We start from the raw sequence: 20,388 nt of genomic DNA, 5'->3' as shown, positions 1-20,388 counted from the left end.
TTCCCTATTTGTTGTGGCATAGGTTCATATTCTCATTTGTGCATACACATCAGATTGACCTGTAATAAGGATACCTTGATGGAAAAAGAATTCCTTTTTCATTAAGAAAGGACAGGATTCTTATGAAAGTGAAGTCTTTGAAAATTGCTGAAGAAAAGGAAAACAAAGGAAGTGAAGGATCTTCTAATGTATGGCTATGTAGAGAAAAGGTATTGCTGGCATTCCCTATTCTTTCTCCAGAAAGAGCCCTGGGAAATTTGGCTATTTCAGGAGAGAAATCTTTCTTGCCTCTGTAAACAAGGTGATGTATTTTGTGGCATTATTTCTTCCAAGTTATGTATCTAAGTTAAATAGTACTTAATAGCTTTGCAGTAGGGTTTCACAGATGAGTTGAAACATAAACAATTATTTCAACACGAGTTCTAGGAGAGTGTTTCTAAATACAATTTATTTTTCATTTGTTGATTCAACAAATAGACCTGAGTCCACTGGAAACTGATTATACCCGAGAAAGTTTGTCCTTTACTATAAGGATCTATGATGTAGTGGAAAGTACAATGTGAGGTGGGGGGAGCAGGGGGAGAGAGACTCCAATCTTTCTTCGGCCATTTGCCACTTGTCTGAATTAGAGCAATTCAGTTCACCTCCCCAAACCTCATTTCACATAGTAAAGTGGGGGTATTATTATTACCTACCTCACGGGATTTTGTAAAGATATGCCTTAATATCCAAATAACCCTTAAATATATGTAAAATGTGATAGCATATCTGAAAAAGCTTGTGCTGTACTGATGTGCTCACTAATGTTCCAGGAAATGAACTTCACTTTTTTCTTTCCAATTATTTCTCCCTGGTCCTGGAGTGGAGCCTAGCAGAACAGATGGCTACCTGAGACTGTGGATTTAGGGTGACCAGAAGAGGGAATAGAAAACACTTCAAGATCCCTGAAGCGATTTCCCCATTGCTTTCCCCATAAGCAGGTTAGCACTTATTCAAAAGCCCTTCAGCATTGTTATTACCAAAATGAGGTCATGGGTGCAAATTTGTCCAGAATAAGTAAATTAAAATCCTGGATTTTAAATACAATTTTTAAATGGGTGAATTGGCCCTTAGAAAAAAATCTAATCAAACGACTTCTGAAATTGAGAAAATAACCACAGAGGTGCCTGGCCCCTAGCTAGTGACTGGTTGGGCTCAGAAAAGGACCAAGTTGTCCTGACTCCAGAGAACCGATCTACCCTCTGTTCTCTCATTTCAACAATTATTTGTTGAGGCCTTAATCTGAGACGGGCACAGTACTAAGCCCAGGAGATGCAGCTATGAACAAGACAGATGAGGTTCCTCTTCCCCCAGGACTTAGTTTTAGTGGGAATAACCAAACATTAGCCAAGTCTTGTTATTACAGGTTGTGGTGACGATTGTGAACACAACTCAGGAGGGTGATAGAGACACTGGCCGGTGGGAAGCTCTCAGAGATACAGTGGTCAGAAAGGACCCGAGGAAGGAATCATACACAAGAGGAACTTAATTTATCCAAATCACCATTTAATGTGTTCACATGACCCCTTAATACATCCAAACTAGAATTCTAGATTTTCCCCTCCCAAATTTCCTCCTCCCCTAATGTTCCTTTTTTTTTTTCAATAACGGACACCATCATTCTTCTTTTGTGCAAACCTAGAACCTGGAATCATCCAGAACTCCTCTCTCTAATGTGCCAGCCACTCTTTCAGATATAAATACCACCTCTTTAGAGCATCCTCCCCTGGCCACCCTATCTAAAAAACATCATTGCTACGGTCACTACTTTATTCTTCTTCATACCACTTACCACTACTGTTATATGCCTATTTTATAGTTTTATTTGTTTGTTTGGTCTTCCACTAGGATGTGTGCTTTATAGAGGTAGAAACTTTGTTTATTCATTGTTGTGTTTCCAGTACCTAGAACAGTGCTTGGCATATAGTGGACACAATACATACTGACTGAGTGTTGCTAACTATAGGAAGAGACGGAATAAATAGTGAAGTGTACAGAACCTAGGACCAATTATTATTTTTTTTTGGAAATACATAAACTTTATTAAAATAAAAATATAATGAACAGTTAAACATGAGGATAGGGTAGGGAAAATTAATATAAGGGGTAATTTGTTAATCTTTCACAGTAGATAAAATAATACTTTCTTAATTTGAAACATGGCATTTAAAAAATGACTACAGTTTATGAGTGTGTTCTATAATCTTTTCAATTTGCCTTGGAGGAATATTAAAGTAAATATGATCTATTAAGATGAAAAAATATTTATTTGAAATTTAACAGTTGATTTGGTTTCACTTGTGGGGTTTTTGTTCTTATTTAAAAATTACAGCAAAACTGAATTTGATGGTTTTGTATTTTTTTTATTAAGGTATTATTGATATACACTCTTATGAAGGTTTCACATGAAAAAACAATGTGGTTACTACATTCACCCATATTATCATGTCCCCCCATACCCCAATGCAGTCACTGTCCATCAGTATAGTAAGGTGCCACAGAGTCACTATTTGCCTTCTCTGTGCTACACTATCTTCCCCAGGTGTGCCAATCATAATACCCCTCAATCCCCTTATCCCTCTCTCCCCACCTGCCCTCCCCCACCACTCCACCTTGGTAACCATGAGTCCCTTCTTGGAGTCTGTGAGTCTGTTGCTGTTTTGTTCCTTCAGTTTTCCTTCATTGTTATACTCCACAGATGAGAGAAATCATTTGGTAGTTGTCTTTCTCTACCTGGCTTATTTCACTGAACATAATATCCTCCAGCTCCATCCATGTTGTTGCAAATGGTAGGATTTGTTTCTTTCTTATGGCTGAATAGTAATTCCATTGTGTATATGTACCACATCTTCTTGATCCATTCATCTACTGATGGACACTTGGGTTGCTTCCATATCTTTGCTATTCTAAACACTGCTGCAATAAACATATGGGTGCATATGTCTTTTTAAATATGAGAAATTATATTCTTTGGGTAAATTCCTAGGAGTGGAATTCCTGGGTCAAATGGTATTTCTATTTTTAGTTTTTTGAGGAACCTCCATATTGCTTTCCACAATGGTTGAACTAGCTTACATTCCCACTAGCAATGTACAAGGGTTCCCCTTTCTCTACATCCTTGCCAGCATTTGTTGTTCTTAGTCTCTTTGATACTGGCCATCCTAACTGGTGTGAGGTAATATCTAATTGTGGTTTAGATTTGCATTTCCCTGATAATTAGTGATGTGGAGCATCTTTTCATGTGCCTGTTGGCCATCTGAATTTCTTCTTTGGAGAATTGTCTGTTCATATCCTCTGCCCATTTTTTAATTGGGTTATTTGCTTTTTGGTTGTTGAGGGGTGTGAGTTCTTTATATATTTTGGATGTTAACCCCTAGTCAGATATGTTGTCTACAAATATATTCTCCCATACTGTAGAATGCCTTTTTGTTCTGTTGATGGTGTCCTTTGCTGCACAGAAGCTTTTTAGTTTGATGATGTCCCATGTGTTCATTTTTGCTATTGTTTCCCTTGCTCGAGAAGATGCGTTCATGAAAAAGTTGCTCATGTTTATATTTAGGAGATTTTTACCTAGTTGTCTTCTAAGAGTTTTATGGTTTCATGACTTACATTCAGGTCTTTGATCCATTTTGAGTTTACTTTTGTGTATGGGGTTAGACAATAATCCAGTTTCATTCTCTTGCATGTAGCTGTCCAGTTTTGCCAACACCAGATGTTTAAGAGGTTGTCATTTCCCCATTGTATGTCCGTGGTTCCTTTATCATATATTAATTGACCATATATGCTTGGGTTTATTTCTGAGCTCTCTAGTCTCTTCCATTGGTTATGGGTCTGTTCTTGTGCCAGTACCAAATTGTCTTGATTAGTGTGGCTCCACATGAATTTTAGCACTAGTTGCTCTAGTTCATTGGAGAATGCTGTTGGTATTTTGATAGGGACTGCATTGAATCTGTAGATTGCTTTAGGCAGGTTGGCCATTTTGACAATATTAATTCTTTCTATTCATGAGCACAGGATGTGTATCCATTTATTGGTATCTTCTTTAATTTTTCTCATGAGTGTCTTGTAGTTTTCAGAGTATAAGTCTTTCACTTCCTTCGTTAGGTTTATTCCTAAGTATTTTATTCTTTTTGATGCAATTGTAAATGGAATTGTTTTCCTGATTTCTCTTTCTGCTAGTTCATCATTAGTGTATAGGAATGCAACAGATTTCTGTACATTAATTTTGTATCCTGCAACTTTGCTGAATTCAGATATTTGATCTAGTAGTTTTGGAGTGGATTCTTTAGAGATTTTTATGTACAATATCATGTCATCTGCAAACAGGGACAGTTTAACTTTTTCCTTACCAATTTGGATGCCTTTTATTTCTTTGTGTTGTCTGATTGCCATGGCTAGGACCTCCAGAACTATGTGGAATAAAAGTGAGAGTGGGCATCCTTGTCTTGTTCCCTATCTTAAAGGAAAGGCTTTCAGTTTCTCACTGTCAAGTATGATGTTGGCTGTGGGTCTGTCCTATTCAGCCTTTATTATGTTGAGGTACTTGCCCTCTGTACGCATTTTGTAGAGAGTTTTTTTTATCATGAATGGATGTTGAATTTTGTCAAATGCTTTTTTGGCATATATGGAGATGACCATGTGGTTTTGTCCTTCTTTTTATTGATATGGTGGATGATGTTGATGGATTTTCTGATATTGTACCATCCTTGCATCCTTGGAATAAATCCTACTTGATCATCATGGATGATCTTTTTTGATGTATTTTTGAATTTGGTTTGCTAATATTTTGTTGAGTATTTTTGCATCTATGTTCATCAGGGATATTGGTCCATAATTGTCTTTTTTTTGTGGTGTTTTTGCCTGGTTTTGGTGTTAGGGTGATGCTGGCCTCATAGAATGAGTTTGGAAGTGTTCCCTCGTCTTCTACTTTTTGGAAAACTTTAAGGAGAATAGATATTATGTCTTCACTAAATGCTTGATAAAATTCAGCGGTGAAGCCACTTCAATCTAGGGGTTTGTTCTTAGGTAGTTTTTTTATTACCAATTTAATTTCATTGCTAGTAATTGGTCTCTTCAGATTTTCTTTTTCTTTCTGGGTCAGCCTTCAAAGGTTGTATTTTTCTAGAAAGTTGTCCATTTCTTCTAGGTTATCCAGTTTGTTAGCATATAATTTTTCATAGTACTCTCTAGTAATTCTTTGTATTTCTGTGGTGTCTGTGGTGATTTTTCCGTTCTCATTTTTTATTCTGTCTATGTGTGTGGACTCTCTTCTTTTCTTGATGAGTCTGGCTAGGGGTTTATCTATTTTGTTTACTTTCTTAAAGAACCAGCTCCTGCTTTCATTGATTCTTTCTATTGTTTTATTCTTCTCGATTTTATTGATTTCTGCTCTAATCTTTATTATGTCCCTCCTTGTACTGAGTTTGGGCCTCATTTGTTCTTGTTTTTCTAGTTTCCTTAATTGTGAGTTTAGACTGTTCATATGGGATTGTTCTTCTTTCCTGAGGTAGGCCTATATTGCAACATACTTCCCTCTGAGCATGGCTTTCACTGCATCCCACAGATTTTGCAGTGTTGAATTATTGTTGTCATTTGTGTCCATATATTGCTTGATCTCTGTTTTCATTTGGTCATTGATCCATTGGTTATTTAGGAGCATGTTGTGGAGCTTCCATGTGTCTGTGGGATATTTCATTTTCCTTGCATAATTAATTTCTAGTTTCACACCATTGTGGTCTGAGAAGCTGGTTGGTATGATTTCAATCTTTTTTAACTTACTGAGGCTCTTTTTTGTGGCCTAGTATATGATCTATTCTTGAAAATGTTCCATGTGCACTTGAGTAGAATGTGTATCCTGCTGCTTTTGGGTGGAGAGTTCTGTAGATGTCCATTAGGTCCATCTGTTCTAATGTGTTGTTCAATGCTTCTATGTCCTTACTCATTTTCTGTCTGGTTGATCTGTCCTGTGGAGTGAGTGGAGTGTTGAAGTCTCCTAGAGTGAATGCATTGCATTCTATTTCCCCTTTTAATTCTGTTAGTATTTGTTTCACAATTGTAGGTGCTCCTGTGTTGGTTGCATAGATATTTATAATGGTTATATCTTCTTGTTGGATTGACCCCTTTATCATTATGTAATGTCCTTCTTTGTCTCTTGTGACTTTCTTTGTTTTAAATTCTATTTTGTCTGATACAAGTACTGCAACTCCTGCTTTTTTCTCCCTATTAATTGCATGAAATATCTTTTTCCATCCCTTCACTTTTAGTCTGTGTATGTCTTTGGGTTTGAAGTGAGTCTCTTGTAGGCAGCATATAGTTGGGTCTTGTTTTTTTATCCATTCAGTGTCTCTGTCTTTTGATTGGTGCATTCAGAACATTTACCATTTAGGGTGATTATTGATAGGTATGTACTTATTGCCATTTCAGGCTTTATATTCATGGTTACTGAAGGTTCAAGGGTAACTTCCTTAGTATCTAATTTAACTCATTTACTATGCTATTACAAACACAATGTAAAGGTTCTTTTTCTTTTTTCCTCCTTTTTCTTCCTCCTCCATTATTTATATGTTAGGTATCATATTCTGTACTCTTTGTCTATCCCTTGACTGACTTTGGGGATAGTTGATTTCATTTTGCATTTGCTTAGTAATTAACTTCTACTTTTTTTCCTGTAGTTTTATTACCTCTGGTGACAGCTATTGAACCTTATGAACACTTCAATCTATAGCAGTCCCTCCAAAATACACTGTAGAGGCTGTTTGTGGGAGGTAAATTATCTCAGCTTTTGCTTATCTGGAAATTGTTTAATCCCTCCTTCAAATTTAAATGATAATATTTCTCGGTAGAGTATTCTTGGTTCCAGGCCCTTCTGCTTCATGGCATTAACTACATCATGCCACTCCCTTCTGACCTGTGAAGTTTCTGCTGAGAAGTCTGATGATAGCCTGATGGGTTTACCTTTGTATGTGATCTTTTTTCTCTCTCTGGCTGCTTTTAATAGTGTGTCCTTATCCTCAATCTTTGCCATTTTAATTATTATATGTCTTGATGTTGTCTTCCTTGGGTCCCTTGTGTTGGAAGATCTGTGCACCTCCATGGCCTGAGAGACTATCTCCTTCCCCAGATTGGGGAAGTTTTCAGCAATTACTTCCTCAAAGACACTTTCTATCCCCTTTTCTCTATTCTTCTTCTTCTGATACCCCTATAATATGAATATTGTTCCGTTTGGATTTGTAGGACCAATTCTTGAGAAAAACCAACATTTAGAAATTCAATAGAGGAGTATAAAGTGTAGGAGAAAGAGAAACAGCAGACAGTGATACAGGCGAAAGATCAGGGGAGTGTGGAGTCATGGAAGCCAGGATAGGGAAGATTCCAAGAAGGAGGGGATGTTCAACCCATTTAAATTCTGCAGGGAAGTCAAGAAAAATGAGAACAAAGATATGCCCATTGGTATTGGCAAGGTGAATCTCAGCAATGAACTTGACAAAAGCAGTTTGATGAGAGTAGTGATGTCATGAGCCAGACTAGAATGTGTTAAAACATGAATGGGAGGTAAGAAAGGACAGACAGAAAGTTCTGGAAAAGGGGAGGAGAGAAAAAAGGCTGTAGCTGGAAGGCAATACAGAGTTGAAGAAGATTTATTTTGTTTTAATATGAAAAATCTAGCATATGTTTGGAATACCCAGAATAGAGAGAGACATTGATAGTGAAGAGAAAGAAAACCAGTAATCACTGTGGGAACAGTCTTTGGAAAACCAAGAGGGGATCCAGAACATCTGTTGGCAGAAACAGTGATCAAGAACCCATGCTCCTGATCCATATCTTTTCCATATCCCTACTCTGCCATCTGCAACACCATTCCATCAAGAGGCAGGTCATACTTGTAACCTTAGGATGCTGGTCATGGCCAGCTGAGACTACCCCATGATTTCTTATATAGAGACAATGCTTGAGAGAAGGCCTTGCTTCTACAAGCCCTCCCATAAGATTGAGGAAGAACTTCCCGAGAAACTTCTCAGTACATTTTTATTGGCCCAAACTGGGTTGCAATCCCAATTATGACCCATTCCCTGCAAGGGGCAGAGTGTTAAGAGTGATAGGGCCTCTCTGCAGCTGAGGGTGAGATCAGCGTCTCCTGGGGCAGATGCTTCTTCCTGTTAGGAAGTAAGAAAGAAAAAATAATGTGGAGTTCAGAAAGCAGAAAGTTGAAGGCCAGAAATACCTAGCTTCACATCTAGACTCTTCTACCAGGTAGTTGTGTGACCGTGGGGCAAATGCTTAACTTCTTTGAATCTCAGTTTTTTTCTAAAATATTGGGTGTGAAGATGGCAGGGACTAAATGAGATAATTCCATTTAGTCACAGCAAGATTCATATTAACGGGTGGGCCTCCTTTTGTTTTCTGGTGTGATTTGAAAATTCCCTCTTTAGCTCATGCAGATGAATATAATTTTGCTGAATGACTTTGCGCACATCTTGTCCTAGTCTCCAGTCTGTACAAAGGGCAGTCTATGGGAACATGTCTGGGTGACTGCACTAAATGACACAAACACAAAGAATCACATGTTTCCATTCCACTGGTTGTACATTTCAGACTCCATCTGCTATGTTCCAGAGAGAGGAGAAACAGCTCAGCTGATCTGTGCTTGTAAAATCTAACCATTGCTACAAACAGTTTTATCATTTATAAATGACAAGGCCTTGATAAGATACCTTCATGTGACCAGACACTAGTATTTATCCTGACAGGGAAAACCCACATTTTATTTTATTTGACAAAAAGAATAATATTTACTTTCCAGACTGATAACAATTTCTGATTTAGAAATGTCTCCTGTTTCCACCCAACAAGAGACAAGTGCCTCATTTGTCTGAACTGTCCGTGCACCTCCTAGTCGCCTGGACCAGAGCCACCATGTCATCCTCCTTTACTCAATCTGCTCTGCCACTGTCCTCTTCACCATTATCAAAGTTTTTTTTTTTTTTAGATAATTATTTTTTATTGAAGGGTAGTTGACGCACAGTATTACATTACATTAGTTTCAAGTGTACAACACAGTGATAAAACATTTATATACATAATTCTAGGTTCCAGCTATCACCCTACCAAGCTGTTACAATATTTTGACTATATTCCTTATGCTATACATTACATCCCAGTTATTTATTTTACAATTGGAAGTGTATACTTTTTTGTTGTTGTTTGTTTGTTTTTTGTGAGGGCATCTCTCATATTTATTGATCAAATGGTTGTTAACAACAATAAAATTCTGTATAGGGAGTCAATGCTCAATGCACAATCATTAATCCACCCCAAGCCTAATTTTCGTCAGTCTCCAATCTTCTGAAGCATATGAAACAAGTTCTTACATGGAGAACAAATTCTTACATAGTGAGTAAGTTACATGGTGAACAGTACAAGGGCAGTCATCACAGAAACTTTCGGTTTTGCTCGTGCATTATGAACTATAAACAGTCAGTTCAAATATGAATACTCATTTGATTTTTATACTTGATTTATATGTGGATACCACATTTCTCTCTTTATTATTATTATTTTTAATAAAATGCTGAAGTGGTAGGTAGATACAAGATAAAGGTAGAAAACATAGTTTAGTGTTGTAAGAGAGCAAATGTAGATGATCAGGTGTGTGCCTGTAGATTATGTGTTAATCCAAGCTAGACAAGGGCAATAAAACATCCACGGATGCAGAAGATTTCTCTCAGAACATGAGGGGGGAGGTTCTAAGCCTCACCTCTGCTGCTCCCCATTTTCTCACCAGATGGCCCCCTGCGACTGTGCCTGTCTTAGGTTGTTCCTCCCTTGAGGAATCTTACCCGTCTCTGGCTAACCAGTCATCTTCCGGGACCATACAGGGAAATGTAAAGTTGGTAAGTGAGAGAGAAGCCTTATTGTTTGAAAAGGTTAGATTTTTACTTCTTTGCATATTTATGCCCTGTAGCTTCTATGCCCAGCATTTGTCTTGAGGTATCTTTACCACTTGGAAAAATTATGATACTCAGTAAATTTGATATGAAGCACGAATTCTATTTAAGGGTTGTAATTAGGTAGGAAGAAGAAAAGCTATAGAAGTAGCAGGCAGAAGAAAACATGGGAAGATTGATTATTTCTTTGACATATCTTCTTGTAGAGTAACTTCAGCATGTATAGGTTTTAAACTACTACTTAAATTGTGCACACACATTAACATAATAGGAGTATAGTTACATAACCAAAGCATATCTGTAATTACCAGCCATCTCCAGTGAAACCAAGAAAACCAGTTAGGCACCTTAGGCATTTGTGAAAACTTATCTATGATATGGTGGATATTGTCCAACTGAACTTGAACAGTCTGAGAGAATTCAGATAAATTAAAACAACCCATTCCTGGGGACTGTTCACATCCCTTATGTTCTTTTAACAGTAAATAGTCTGTAGTTGTAAGATTTTGGAGCGCTACAATTTGCACTTCTCCTAATTCTTGGTTGAGTTCCAACAGTATAGATCCAGTCAAATTTGTTGTTTTACTGTATGCACAGGCCAGCTTAGATATCTCCTTCATTCCCATGGCAAGTCCAGGAGCTGGTGGGATGAGTGCATCTACACCTGTGACAGTGCGTGGATCTTTGTTGGGGTTTTTTGATGATCATCTTCTGGCATGAGTCTTCCAGAGAGAGCAGATGTTGGAAGTTCTTTTTCATATCGTATCTTAGTTCATTTTCGGGGTAGCCCAATTAGGCTTTGATCTTCTGTATAACCACAAACAGACCCTTTGCCTACACTTTTATATGCCCTTTATACCCTTGTGTAGAACTCATTGGAGGTTACCACACAGGAACTGCCCTTTTTTGTTTGTTTGTTTTGTTTTGTTTTGTTTTTGGTATCACTAATCTACACTTACATGATGAATATTATGTTTACTAGGCTCTCCCCTATACCAGGTCTCCCCTATAAACCCCTTTACAGTCACTGTCCATCAGCATAGCAAAATGTTGTAGAATCACTACTTGCATTCTCTGTGTTGTACAGCCCTCCCTTTTCTCCTACCCCCCCATGCATGTTAATCTTAATACTCCCCTACTTCTCCCCCCCCTTATCCCTCCCTACCCACCCATCCTCCCCAGTCCCTTTCCCTTTGGTACCTGTTAGTCCATTCTTGAGTTCTGTGATTCTGCTGCTGTTTCGTTCCTTCAGTTTTTCCTTTGTTCTTATATTCCACAGATAAGTGAAATCATTTGGTATTTCTCTTTCTCCGCTTGGCTTGTTTCACTGAGCATAATACCCTCCAGCTCCATCCATGTTGCTGCAAATGATTGGATTTGCCCTTTTCTTATGGCTGAGTAGTATTCCATTGTGTATATGTACCACCTCTTCTTTATCCATTCATCTATCGATGGACATTTAGGTTGCTTCCAATTCTTGGCTATTGTAAATAGTGCTGCGATAAACATAGGGGTGCACTGATCTTTCTCATACTTGATTGCTGCATTCTTAGGGTAAATTCCTAGGAGTGCAATTCCTGGGTCAAATGGTAAGTCTGTTTTGAGCATTTTGATGTACCTCCATACTGCTTTCCACAATGGTTGAACTAACTTACATTCCCACCAGCAGTGTAGGAGGGTTCCCCTTTCTCCACAGCCTTGCCAACATTTGTTGTTGTTTGTCTTTTGGATGGCAGCCATCCTTACTGGTGTGAGGTGATACCTCATTGTAGTTTTAATTTGCATTTCTCTGATAATTAGCGATGTGGAGCATCTTTTCATGTGTCTGTTGGCCATCTGTATTTCTTTTTTGGAGAACTGTTCAGTTCCTCTGCCCATTTTTTAATTGGGTTATTTGTTTTTTGTTTGTTGAGGCGTGTGAGCTCTTTATATATTCTGGACATCAAGCCTTTATCGGATGTGTCATTTTCAAATATATTCTCCCATACTGTAGGGATCCTTTTTGTTCTATTGATGGTGTCTTTTGCTGTACAGAAGCTTTTCAGCTTAATATAGTCCCACTTGTTCATTTTTGCTGTTGTTTTCCTTGCCCGGGGAGATATGTTCAAGAAGAGGTCACTCATGTTTATGTCTAAGAGGTTTTTGCCTATGTTTTCTTCCAAGAGTTTAATGGTTTCATGACTTACATTCAGGTCTTTGATCCATTTTGAGTTTACTTTTGTATATGGGGTTAGACAATGGTCCAGTTTCATTCTCCTACATGTAGCTGTCCAGTTTTGCCAGCACCACCTGTTGAAGAGACTGTCATTTCGCCATTGTATGTCCATGGCTCCTTTATCAAATATTAATTGACCATATATGTCTGGGTTAATGTCTGGATTCTCTAGTCTGTTCCATTGGTCTGTGGCTCTGCTCTTGTGCCAGTACCAAACTGTCTTGATTACTATGGCTTTATAGTAGAGCTTGAAGTTGGGGAGTGAGATGCCCCCTACTTTATTCTTCTTTCTCAGGATTGCTTTGGCTATTCGGGGTCTTTGGTGTTTCCATATGAATTTTTGAATTATTTGTTCCAGTTCATTGAAGAATGTTGCTGGTAGTTTCATAGGGATTGCATCAAATCTGTATATTGCTTTGGGCAGGATGGCCATTTTGACGATATTAATTCTTCCTAGCCATGAGCATGGGATGAGTTTCCATCTGTTAGTGTCCCCTTTAATTTCTCTTAAGAGTGACTTGTAGTTTTCAGAGTATAAGTCTTTCACTTCTTTGGTTAGGTTTATTCCTAGGTATTTTTTTTTTTTGATGCAATTGTGAATGGAGTTGTTTTCCTGATTTCTCTTTCTGTTGGTTCATTGTTAGTATATAGGAAAGCCACAGATTTCTGTGTGTTGATTTTGTATCCTGCAACTTTGCTGTATTCTGATATCAGTTCTAATAGTTTTGGGGTGGAGTCTTTAGGGTTTTTTATGTACAGTATCATGTCATCTGCAAATAGTGACAGTTTAACTTCTTCTTTACCAATCTGGATTCCTTGTATTTCTTTGTTTTGTCTGATTGCCGTGGCTCGGACCTCCAGTACTATGTTAAATAACAGTGAAGAGAGTGGGCATCCCTGTCTAGTTCCCAATCTCAGAGGAAATGCTTTCAGCTTCTCACTGTTCAATATAATGTTGGCTGTGGGTTTATCATAGATGGCCTTTATTATGTTGAGGTACTTGCCCTCTATTCCCATTTTACTGAGAGTTTTTATCATGAATGGATGTTGAACTTTGTCAAATGCTTTTTCAGCATCTATGGAGATGATCATGTGGTTTTTGTCTTTCTTTTTGTTGATGTGGTGGATGATGTTGATGGACTTTCGAATGTTGTACCATCCTTGCATCCCTGGGATGAATCCCACTTGGTCATGGTGTATGATTCTTTTGATGTATTTTTGAATTCGGTTTGCTAATATTTTTTTGAGTATCTTTGCATCTACGTTCATCAGGGATATTGGTCTGTAGTTTTCTTTTTTGGTGGGGTCTTTGCCTGGTTTTGGTATTAGGGTGATGTTAGCTTCATAGAATGAGTTTGGGAGTATCTCCTCCTCCTCTATTTTTTGGAAAACTTTAAGGAGAATGGGTATTATGTCTTCCCTGTATGTCTGATAAAATTCCGAGGTAAATCCATCTGGCCTGGGGGTTTTGTTCTTTGGTAGTTTTTTGATTACCGCTTCAATTTCGTTGCTGGTAATTGGTCTGTTTAGATTTTCTGTTTCTTCCTGCAAAGTTTTTATTTTTAAATAATCTGAGGTTTATAGGACAATTGCCAAAGCAATACAAAGAATTCCCATATACCTTTGACTCAGGTTCTCCAAATGTTAACATTTTACCTTATTTGTTTATATCATTATCATTTCATGTATCTATCATCTATCTATCTATCTATCTATCTATCTATCTATCTATCTATTTATCTATCTATCTATCTATTTTTTCCTGAAATATTTGGAAATATAAATTGTAGTCATGTGCCCTTTATCTCCAGATACTCAGTGTGTATTTTCTAAAAATAAAGATATTCTCTCCTGTAATTCCCTCATAAAAATCAGGGACTTAATATCAATTCAATACTATTAGATAATCTGATAATCTATAGATTTTATTTAAATTTTTGTAATTGGCCAAATATGTGTGTGTGTTTTGTTTAGGAAAAGACAGTCCTGGGCCACAAGTTGTATTCAACAGGCATACCTCTTTAATTTTTTTAAATCTCAGGCTTTGATGATCTTGACAGTTTTTATAAATAAGGTATTTTTTTAAATATAATATCTTCCCCAGTTTAGGGTATCTGATACTCCCTTGTGATTAGATCCAGGTTAGACATTTCTGGCAGAAATATCATGGATATTATGTGTCTTCTCAGTGCATCGTATCAGAGGCACACAATACCAATTTGTCTCATTACTAGTGACGTTAACTTTGATTACCTGGTGAAAGCAATATTGTTTACCAGTTTTCTTCACTGTCAAGTTTCATTTTCTCCTTTGTAGTGAATAAATCTCTTATGAGAGATACTTTGAGATTGTGTGAATATCCTGTTTCTCATCATCATTTTACTTCCTAGATTTTAGCATCATTTGATAATTCTTGCCTGAAACATTTATTACTACAGAGATTGCCAAGTGGTAATTATAGAATTTCATCATATTTAAAAAATATCTGTTAGTTGAAATTCTACCATAAGGAAGAACTTTGCCTTTTACCTTCATTTGTTTATTTATATCTGTATGGACTCATAGGTTTTTATTTTATTATATGTGTTATAATCCATTGTGATTATTATTAATTGTGGTTCTCAAAAATGTCCCAGCTTTGACTGGAGTGAGCCTCTTTAAGCTGGCTCTTGCATCCTTGTGATATCTTCACTGGACACTCATTTACTTTTTGGATCTAAAATTTACTCCAGGCTCATATTGCACTTCTAGTAACCCAGCCCTGGAATCAACCATTTCTCAAAGCATCTTAGGTCCTTATATAGATGGAAGGTATTTAAAAACCAAGTTCTGAGTGCTAAGTGTGGCTCAATACTACTGGGGTGTCATTGTTTCTAAGCCTTCTCAGCAGACAGAGCTAAAACACACAGACACACCCTCTTTTCATCTATATTTACATATCTACCTTTGAAAAAATGAGTTTAAACAGAGCTGTCATCAGATTTAATTTCTTAACACTCTGCTTTTATCATAAACAAAATCCTCCAATTCCTATACCTTCCCCAGAACTCTTAGCATTAAAACTTAAGAACCAATGTAGTCTGTTCCCAGTCCAACTCCTCCAGCTTTATCCACTGGAATGCCTCTTACCCAGTGTTCCTGTGCCACAAATATAGCATTCATTTGCTGAACCATGAATGTGTCTGTTTACTGTACCTTAACAGATTTATGCTGTTTTGAGTTTTATATCATGAACATAAAATGAAACACTATTTAAGATATTAGTAATGATTCATCAAATTGTAGAGCTGCTAAAAGAAATGGTTAATAAATGCAACTATTTGATGTAAATAGCTTATACGCAAGAACAGATAGCTGGGGAGTAGAGGTGGTCATATATGGAAAGCAGTTTTCTCCTGATTGGAGTAAACACACTAGAAAAATGTGCCATTTGTGGAACTGTGAGACCTTTGTTAAAGCTGTTATCCCTTTGCTATGCTCTCAGTGTGTGGATGGGTTGCAAGGCACAACTGGTTCTTGGGAAAGGATGGTGGTGCAGGTCTCAGTCATGTGAGTGTTCCTGCCTTTGGGAGAATAGAATGTGTGCTCTCTAAGCTGTTTGCATCAGTACCTCGGGCACAGAGCAGGGTGGGAAGCAATGCCAGGAGAAGAGAGGCTGTTGCTAGAAAAAACCCCTGAGCCAGGGGAGGGGCAGCTTTTCATTTGTAGAGAGATGTGATTTAGAGATAAGAGACCACTCACCCCTTTGGGGCGTCCTGTGCTGTATCCCTCCTCAGAGCGAGGGGAGAAGAATCAGTGATGGGGAACTTGTACACCGGCATGAGCTAGTTTCCCCCCCAACATCTTAGTAAGGAAGGCTTGGACTCTGTCCCATGTGGCCAAGGCCAAAGCTTTTGCTTCTAGAAGTGAGGTACTCCGAGAAAAGGGAAAAAAGCAGGGCCAGAGTACCCATCAGATTCCCAGTGAGAGCCACCCTTGGCTTCAGGGGATGAGGCCTACAGCTTACCTTTCTTCCCTATGCCAAGCAGGAGCCGGTATGGAGGCTTTGCCAAATGAAGGCCTTCTGTGGCAGGCACCTTTGGGGATGGACCACGGGCTTCCCGGTGAGCCAGACAAGGAAGCGGAGGTGCAGCTGATGGGTGCAGCCCATACCAAGAGCTGCTTAGCAGCAAAAACAGACAGGGGCAAGGGAGGTGAGGGGGTTGGCCAAGGAGTGCGTGGTGCAAGTGGACAGGAAAGTGAAAAAAGGGCTGATGAGCAGAATAAAGGAGCCCTGGAGTGGCTCTTGGTACAACTGCCAATCAGTGGGATGGGAATAGACAAAGAACAGGAAGGAAAATACAGTGTAATCAGGTAGGAAGGTCAGGACTCTGTGGAGATGGACAATTACTGACACTGCTTTAGGATGTTTGATCTGGGTGGGATGCTGCAATTTTTAAAAGTATTAGTTATAAACTCATTCTGAGTACAAGGCATTGTTCTAAGTGCTTTAAATTTATGAAAATTTTCATCCTCATGGCAACCTATTATTATTCCCGCTATGCAGAGGAGCAAACCGATAGACAGTGAAACCTAGTAAGTTGCCCAAGGTCACATGCCTAGAAAGCTTGGATCTGAACCCAGGCAGGCTGGCATGAGAGGTCAAGCTCTTAATACTAGTTTGTCTCTGTAGAAGACTCCAGACAGGAAGGCAGGAGGAAGGAACAAGTGGGGAGTTGAGGGACTGTGGATGGTAAAAGAGAGGATTTGAAAACAAACTTCACATGTTTTACAAATTTTTTCCAGGCATAAGCCTGAAAATATAAATCTCACACAAATCAAGGCTTAGACAGAATGTCCTGATGCAGTCTGCCCGGAGGTACCTTGTGCTAAACACCAGGAATCAAATGTGTGCCCATCTTCCAGAATTTTTTCGGAAGATAGATATCTTAAGGACACTTAATAAAATAAAAAGTAGCTACATTCTTTGAAAGGGGCAAAAATAATTAGTAAAGCAACTAATGAGCAGAAGCAGGGGATTAAAAACTTCTAAGAGACGTGGCGGGAACACCTGATACGGTTTTAGGTCCATGTAGATCACGTGACAGGAAACTCCAAACAGCCTGATCAGTTCTGTTCTTTGTCTTTCCATTCACTGTAATGTGGTCATGGTCACAATGTTATTTTTGTTCCAAATGAACAGAAATCCAGAAAGGCAAAAGATTAGGTAAGAAAAAGAGGAGAGAAGGTGGAGGGAAGAGAGGAGAAGAGAGGAGGGTGTTCTGATGCTCTCAGCTCACCACAAAGTGGAAGTCAGGACTATATTGTCCTTTTACTACAGGCCTCTACTGGTTTCCTCTGGTTTATGGAACATTAAAGAAGGTTTATGAAGCACTTACTCTGTGCTGCCTTCAAGGAACTTGTAATATTGTGCAATAGAAGACATGCATACAGGGCAAGACCAACTGGAAGATGTCCAACAGAGGCAGAGGCAAAGATGAAGGGCTGATTAGACCTGACTCCCCTCAGGGCAGGCTGACAGCTGCTCTTCTGCTTTTTCGCTGTTGACTTCCCAAATGAGAGCACAGCAACTGGGACTCCCTCAATGGAGCAAGAAGCCAATCTCCCTAATTCCTCCAGCTTACAGTATACACTTAGACACTCTTCAATGTGAAGTCAAGGTTTTTGTTTAAAGGAACACCCTAAGAATTTCTACTTACAATTTTGCTTTTCTTTTTATGGATTTCCCTACTATTTGTAGGGAGGCAGAGTGATGTCAGACCATCTGAGTTTCATTAAGCAATTTACTTAAGATTTCAGTCTCCGTTTTCTCATTTGTGAAGCGGGCTAATAATAACAACAACAATACCCACCAAATTTAGCATGGCACTAAGAATTAGAGATAGTACGGGCAAAGACTCTGGCATAGCGTGTCGCATATAGTAAGGACTCACTAAAGGAAAACTATTTATGCTTAAAAGAGGTCATTTCAGTACTGTTATTACCCTGGTAAACAACCCCCAGCGCAATCCTGGGAATTTGTACTTCTTTGTGGATAAAATGAAGGTTCCTGTGGCCATGATTCTCACCTGGCCCTGGTTGGCTAACTCACTGCACACATGTGGGCAATGCATCGTTATTAACTCTATAAAGAGCCCTGCCCAGTGCTCTGGGAGAAATGGTGGCACAGCCGCAAGGCTGCAGGAGAGCAGAGCAGAGACTGGAGTGGTGGTGGTGCCGAAGACAGAGACTGAGATGGCTGTGTGGATAGAGAGGCAGGCAGAGACCAGCTTGCTACATGCAGACTTGCTTTGAGTGGATGGGATTCTAGTGATTAACCTGCCACCGTGGGAAATAAAGTTAGGTATAACCCTTTCACCCCAAGAACGTTCTACTGTCATTTCTTTGGTCCAATTGAATCCATAGTGAACTTGCCCAGGGCTGAAACCCACTGGCAAGGCACTCTCACATCGTACAAATTGCTCAGAACTTACAGAGCTTTCAGGCATGTCCTGTTTGGGGCAAAGTTTCAAATTTCATGGGTTGTTTGGATGCAAGACTCAAAATAAGCTCAGTTTTCATTGTGAAATGAGAGCCTGTTTATTTATGTCTTGACACATTAGAATCTAATTTCCATGAGATCAGGATTCATGTCCTGTCTTGCTTATTACTATACACCAGTACTATATCCCCAGTACCTAGAATAGTACTTGGTACATAGTAGGCACTTAATAAATATTTCCTGGTGAATAAATGTACGGTCAGCTTATTCTCAGTAAACTACTTAAGGAAGCAGGGAAACATGTGTCTAGACATCCTCTCTTTTCAGATCTCTGACAGCACTGATAGCCACACTAGATGTGAGTGCTGAATGCCTTGTCTTGGGGCCTGCGTGGAGGAGAGCAGCAGCTGAGGGAAGAGTGCCAGCCTGGGGACCCGGGAAAGCTCCTGTGATGTGTCCCAAGGGGCACAAGAAAGTGTCATAGAATTCCTCATGGCACCCAAACAGGGGCTCAGAAGCGGCTGAAGGAGAGCCTGCTGACCCACCCGGAAGGGTCTGTTATTGGAATCAGGAAGAAGGAGAGTGATGGGGTGGGGGGGGGCAGTGCCCAGAGGCCATGTGAGGCATGATCATCTCCAGTTGATGGGGACCAGGAGCAAATGACAACCACTAAGCCACTGCTCAGCAAAGCCAGCAGCCCCTGACAATGGCTCTTGCTGTAGACACCTCCCCACTGGAAAGAGGGATAAAGATAAAGAAAGGTGGAAAATCTTGAACTCAGTTAAACTCTGAATTCACCATGTTTAAGTCTGGAATTACTGAGTTACCCTAAATCCAACATGCATATACATACACTTCATGGAGGACTCCTACTAGATAAAAAGCTTGTATGATTTCTAATGTCAAGTGTTCAAAATCATTTGAATAAAAAAACAAACATGAGTAATGAAACAAAAATCTTAGAACAGGTACTCTCTAAAAACCTTGTGGATTGATTTGGTCTGTCAGGTGCCAAGGTTAATTTGAAAACAATTTATCAGAAATGAACTGTTTGTTGGAATTATAAGCAGGTTGAACTATAGTCTGAGTGAGAAGTTTCCAGGGAAGCAGGTGGTAGACATGAAACCCTAAGGTTTGGTTGCACAAGCCTGCCTGGCTTTGCCTTCAGTGGGGTATCATGACTTCGGGGGCAAAGACATGCAGCTGCTGCGGATGTCTTTTAAGCAGCTTTATGATGCTCACATGGGTAACGTGGGACCCTTGCGTCTCAAAAGCCACTGTACTTTATCATTTTGTTGCCTTTGCTTTTCCACAAGAGCACCACAAGTTGTGATTGCAGGTAGAACATGTTGACTGGGAATCTGGGTTCGGGGACACACCAAAGCTCTGACAAGATCATGGTTCACTTTTGAAATTGTCCTGTCCTTAGAAAGTAGAAAAAACCTGAAGAAATTGTTTAGATTCACCCCTGCATCAATTTATTTTACTGTTTGTAGTCTCCATGTTATTGCTATAATAATACCTATCTATGCCCAAGGTGGCAATGTGGAATGAGCCCCAGCCAGGATTCAAGAGGTCTAATCTTTTCACTGGAAAGCCACTTACCTGAGCCTCAGTCTACCAACTGTAAAATAAGAGAGTAACAGTGCTCTCAACATGCTGTGAGAATTGGATGAGAGAAAGTAATTAAAGATATTTCTTAAATATTC

Source organism: Manis pentadactyla, chromosome 11 (assembly GCF_030020395.1).
Source record: "Manis pentadactyla isolate mManPen7 chromosome 11, mManPen7.hap1, whole genome shotgun sequence".
Taxonomy (NCBI): Eukaryota; Metazoa; Chordata; class Mammalia; order Pholidota; family Manidae; genus Manis; species Manis pentadactyla.
The sequence above is the reverse complement of the archived record's forward strand: the minus strand, read 5'-3'. Positions refer to the sequence as shown.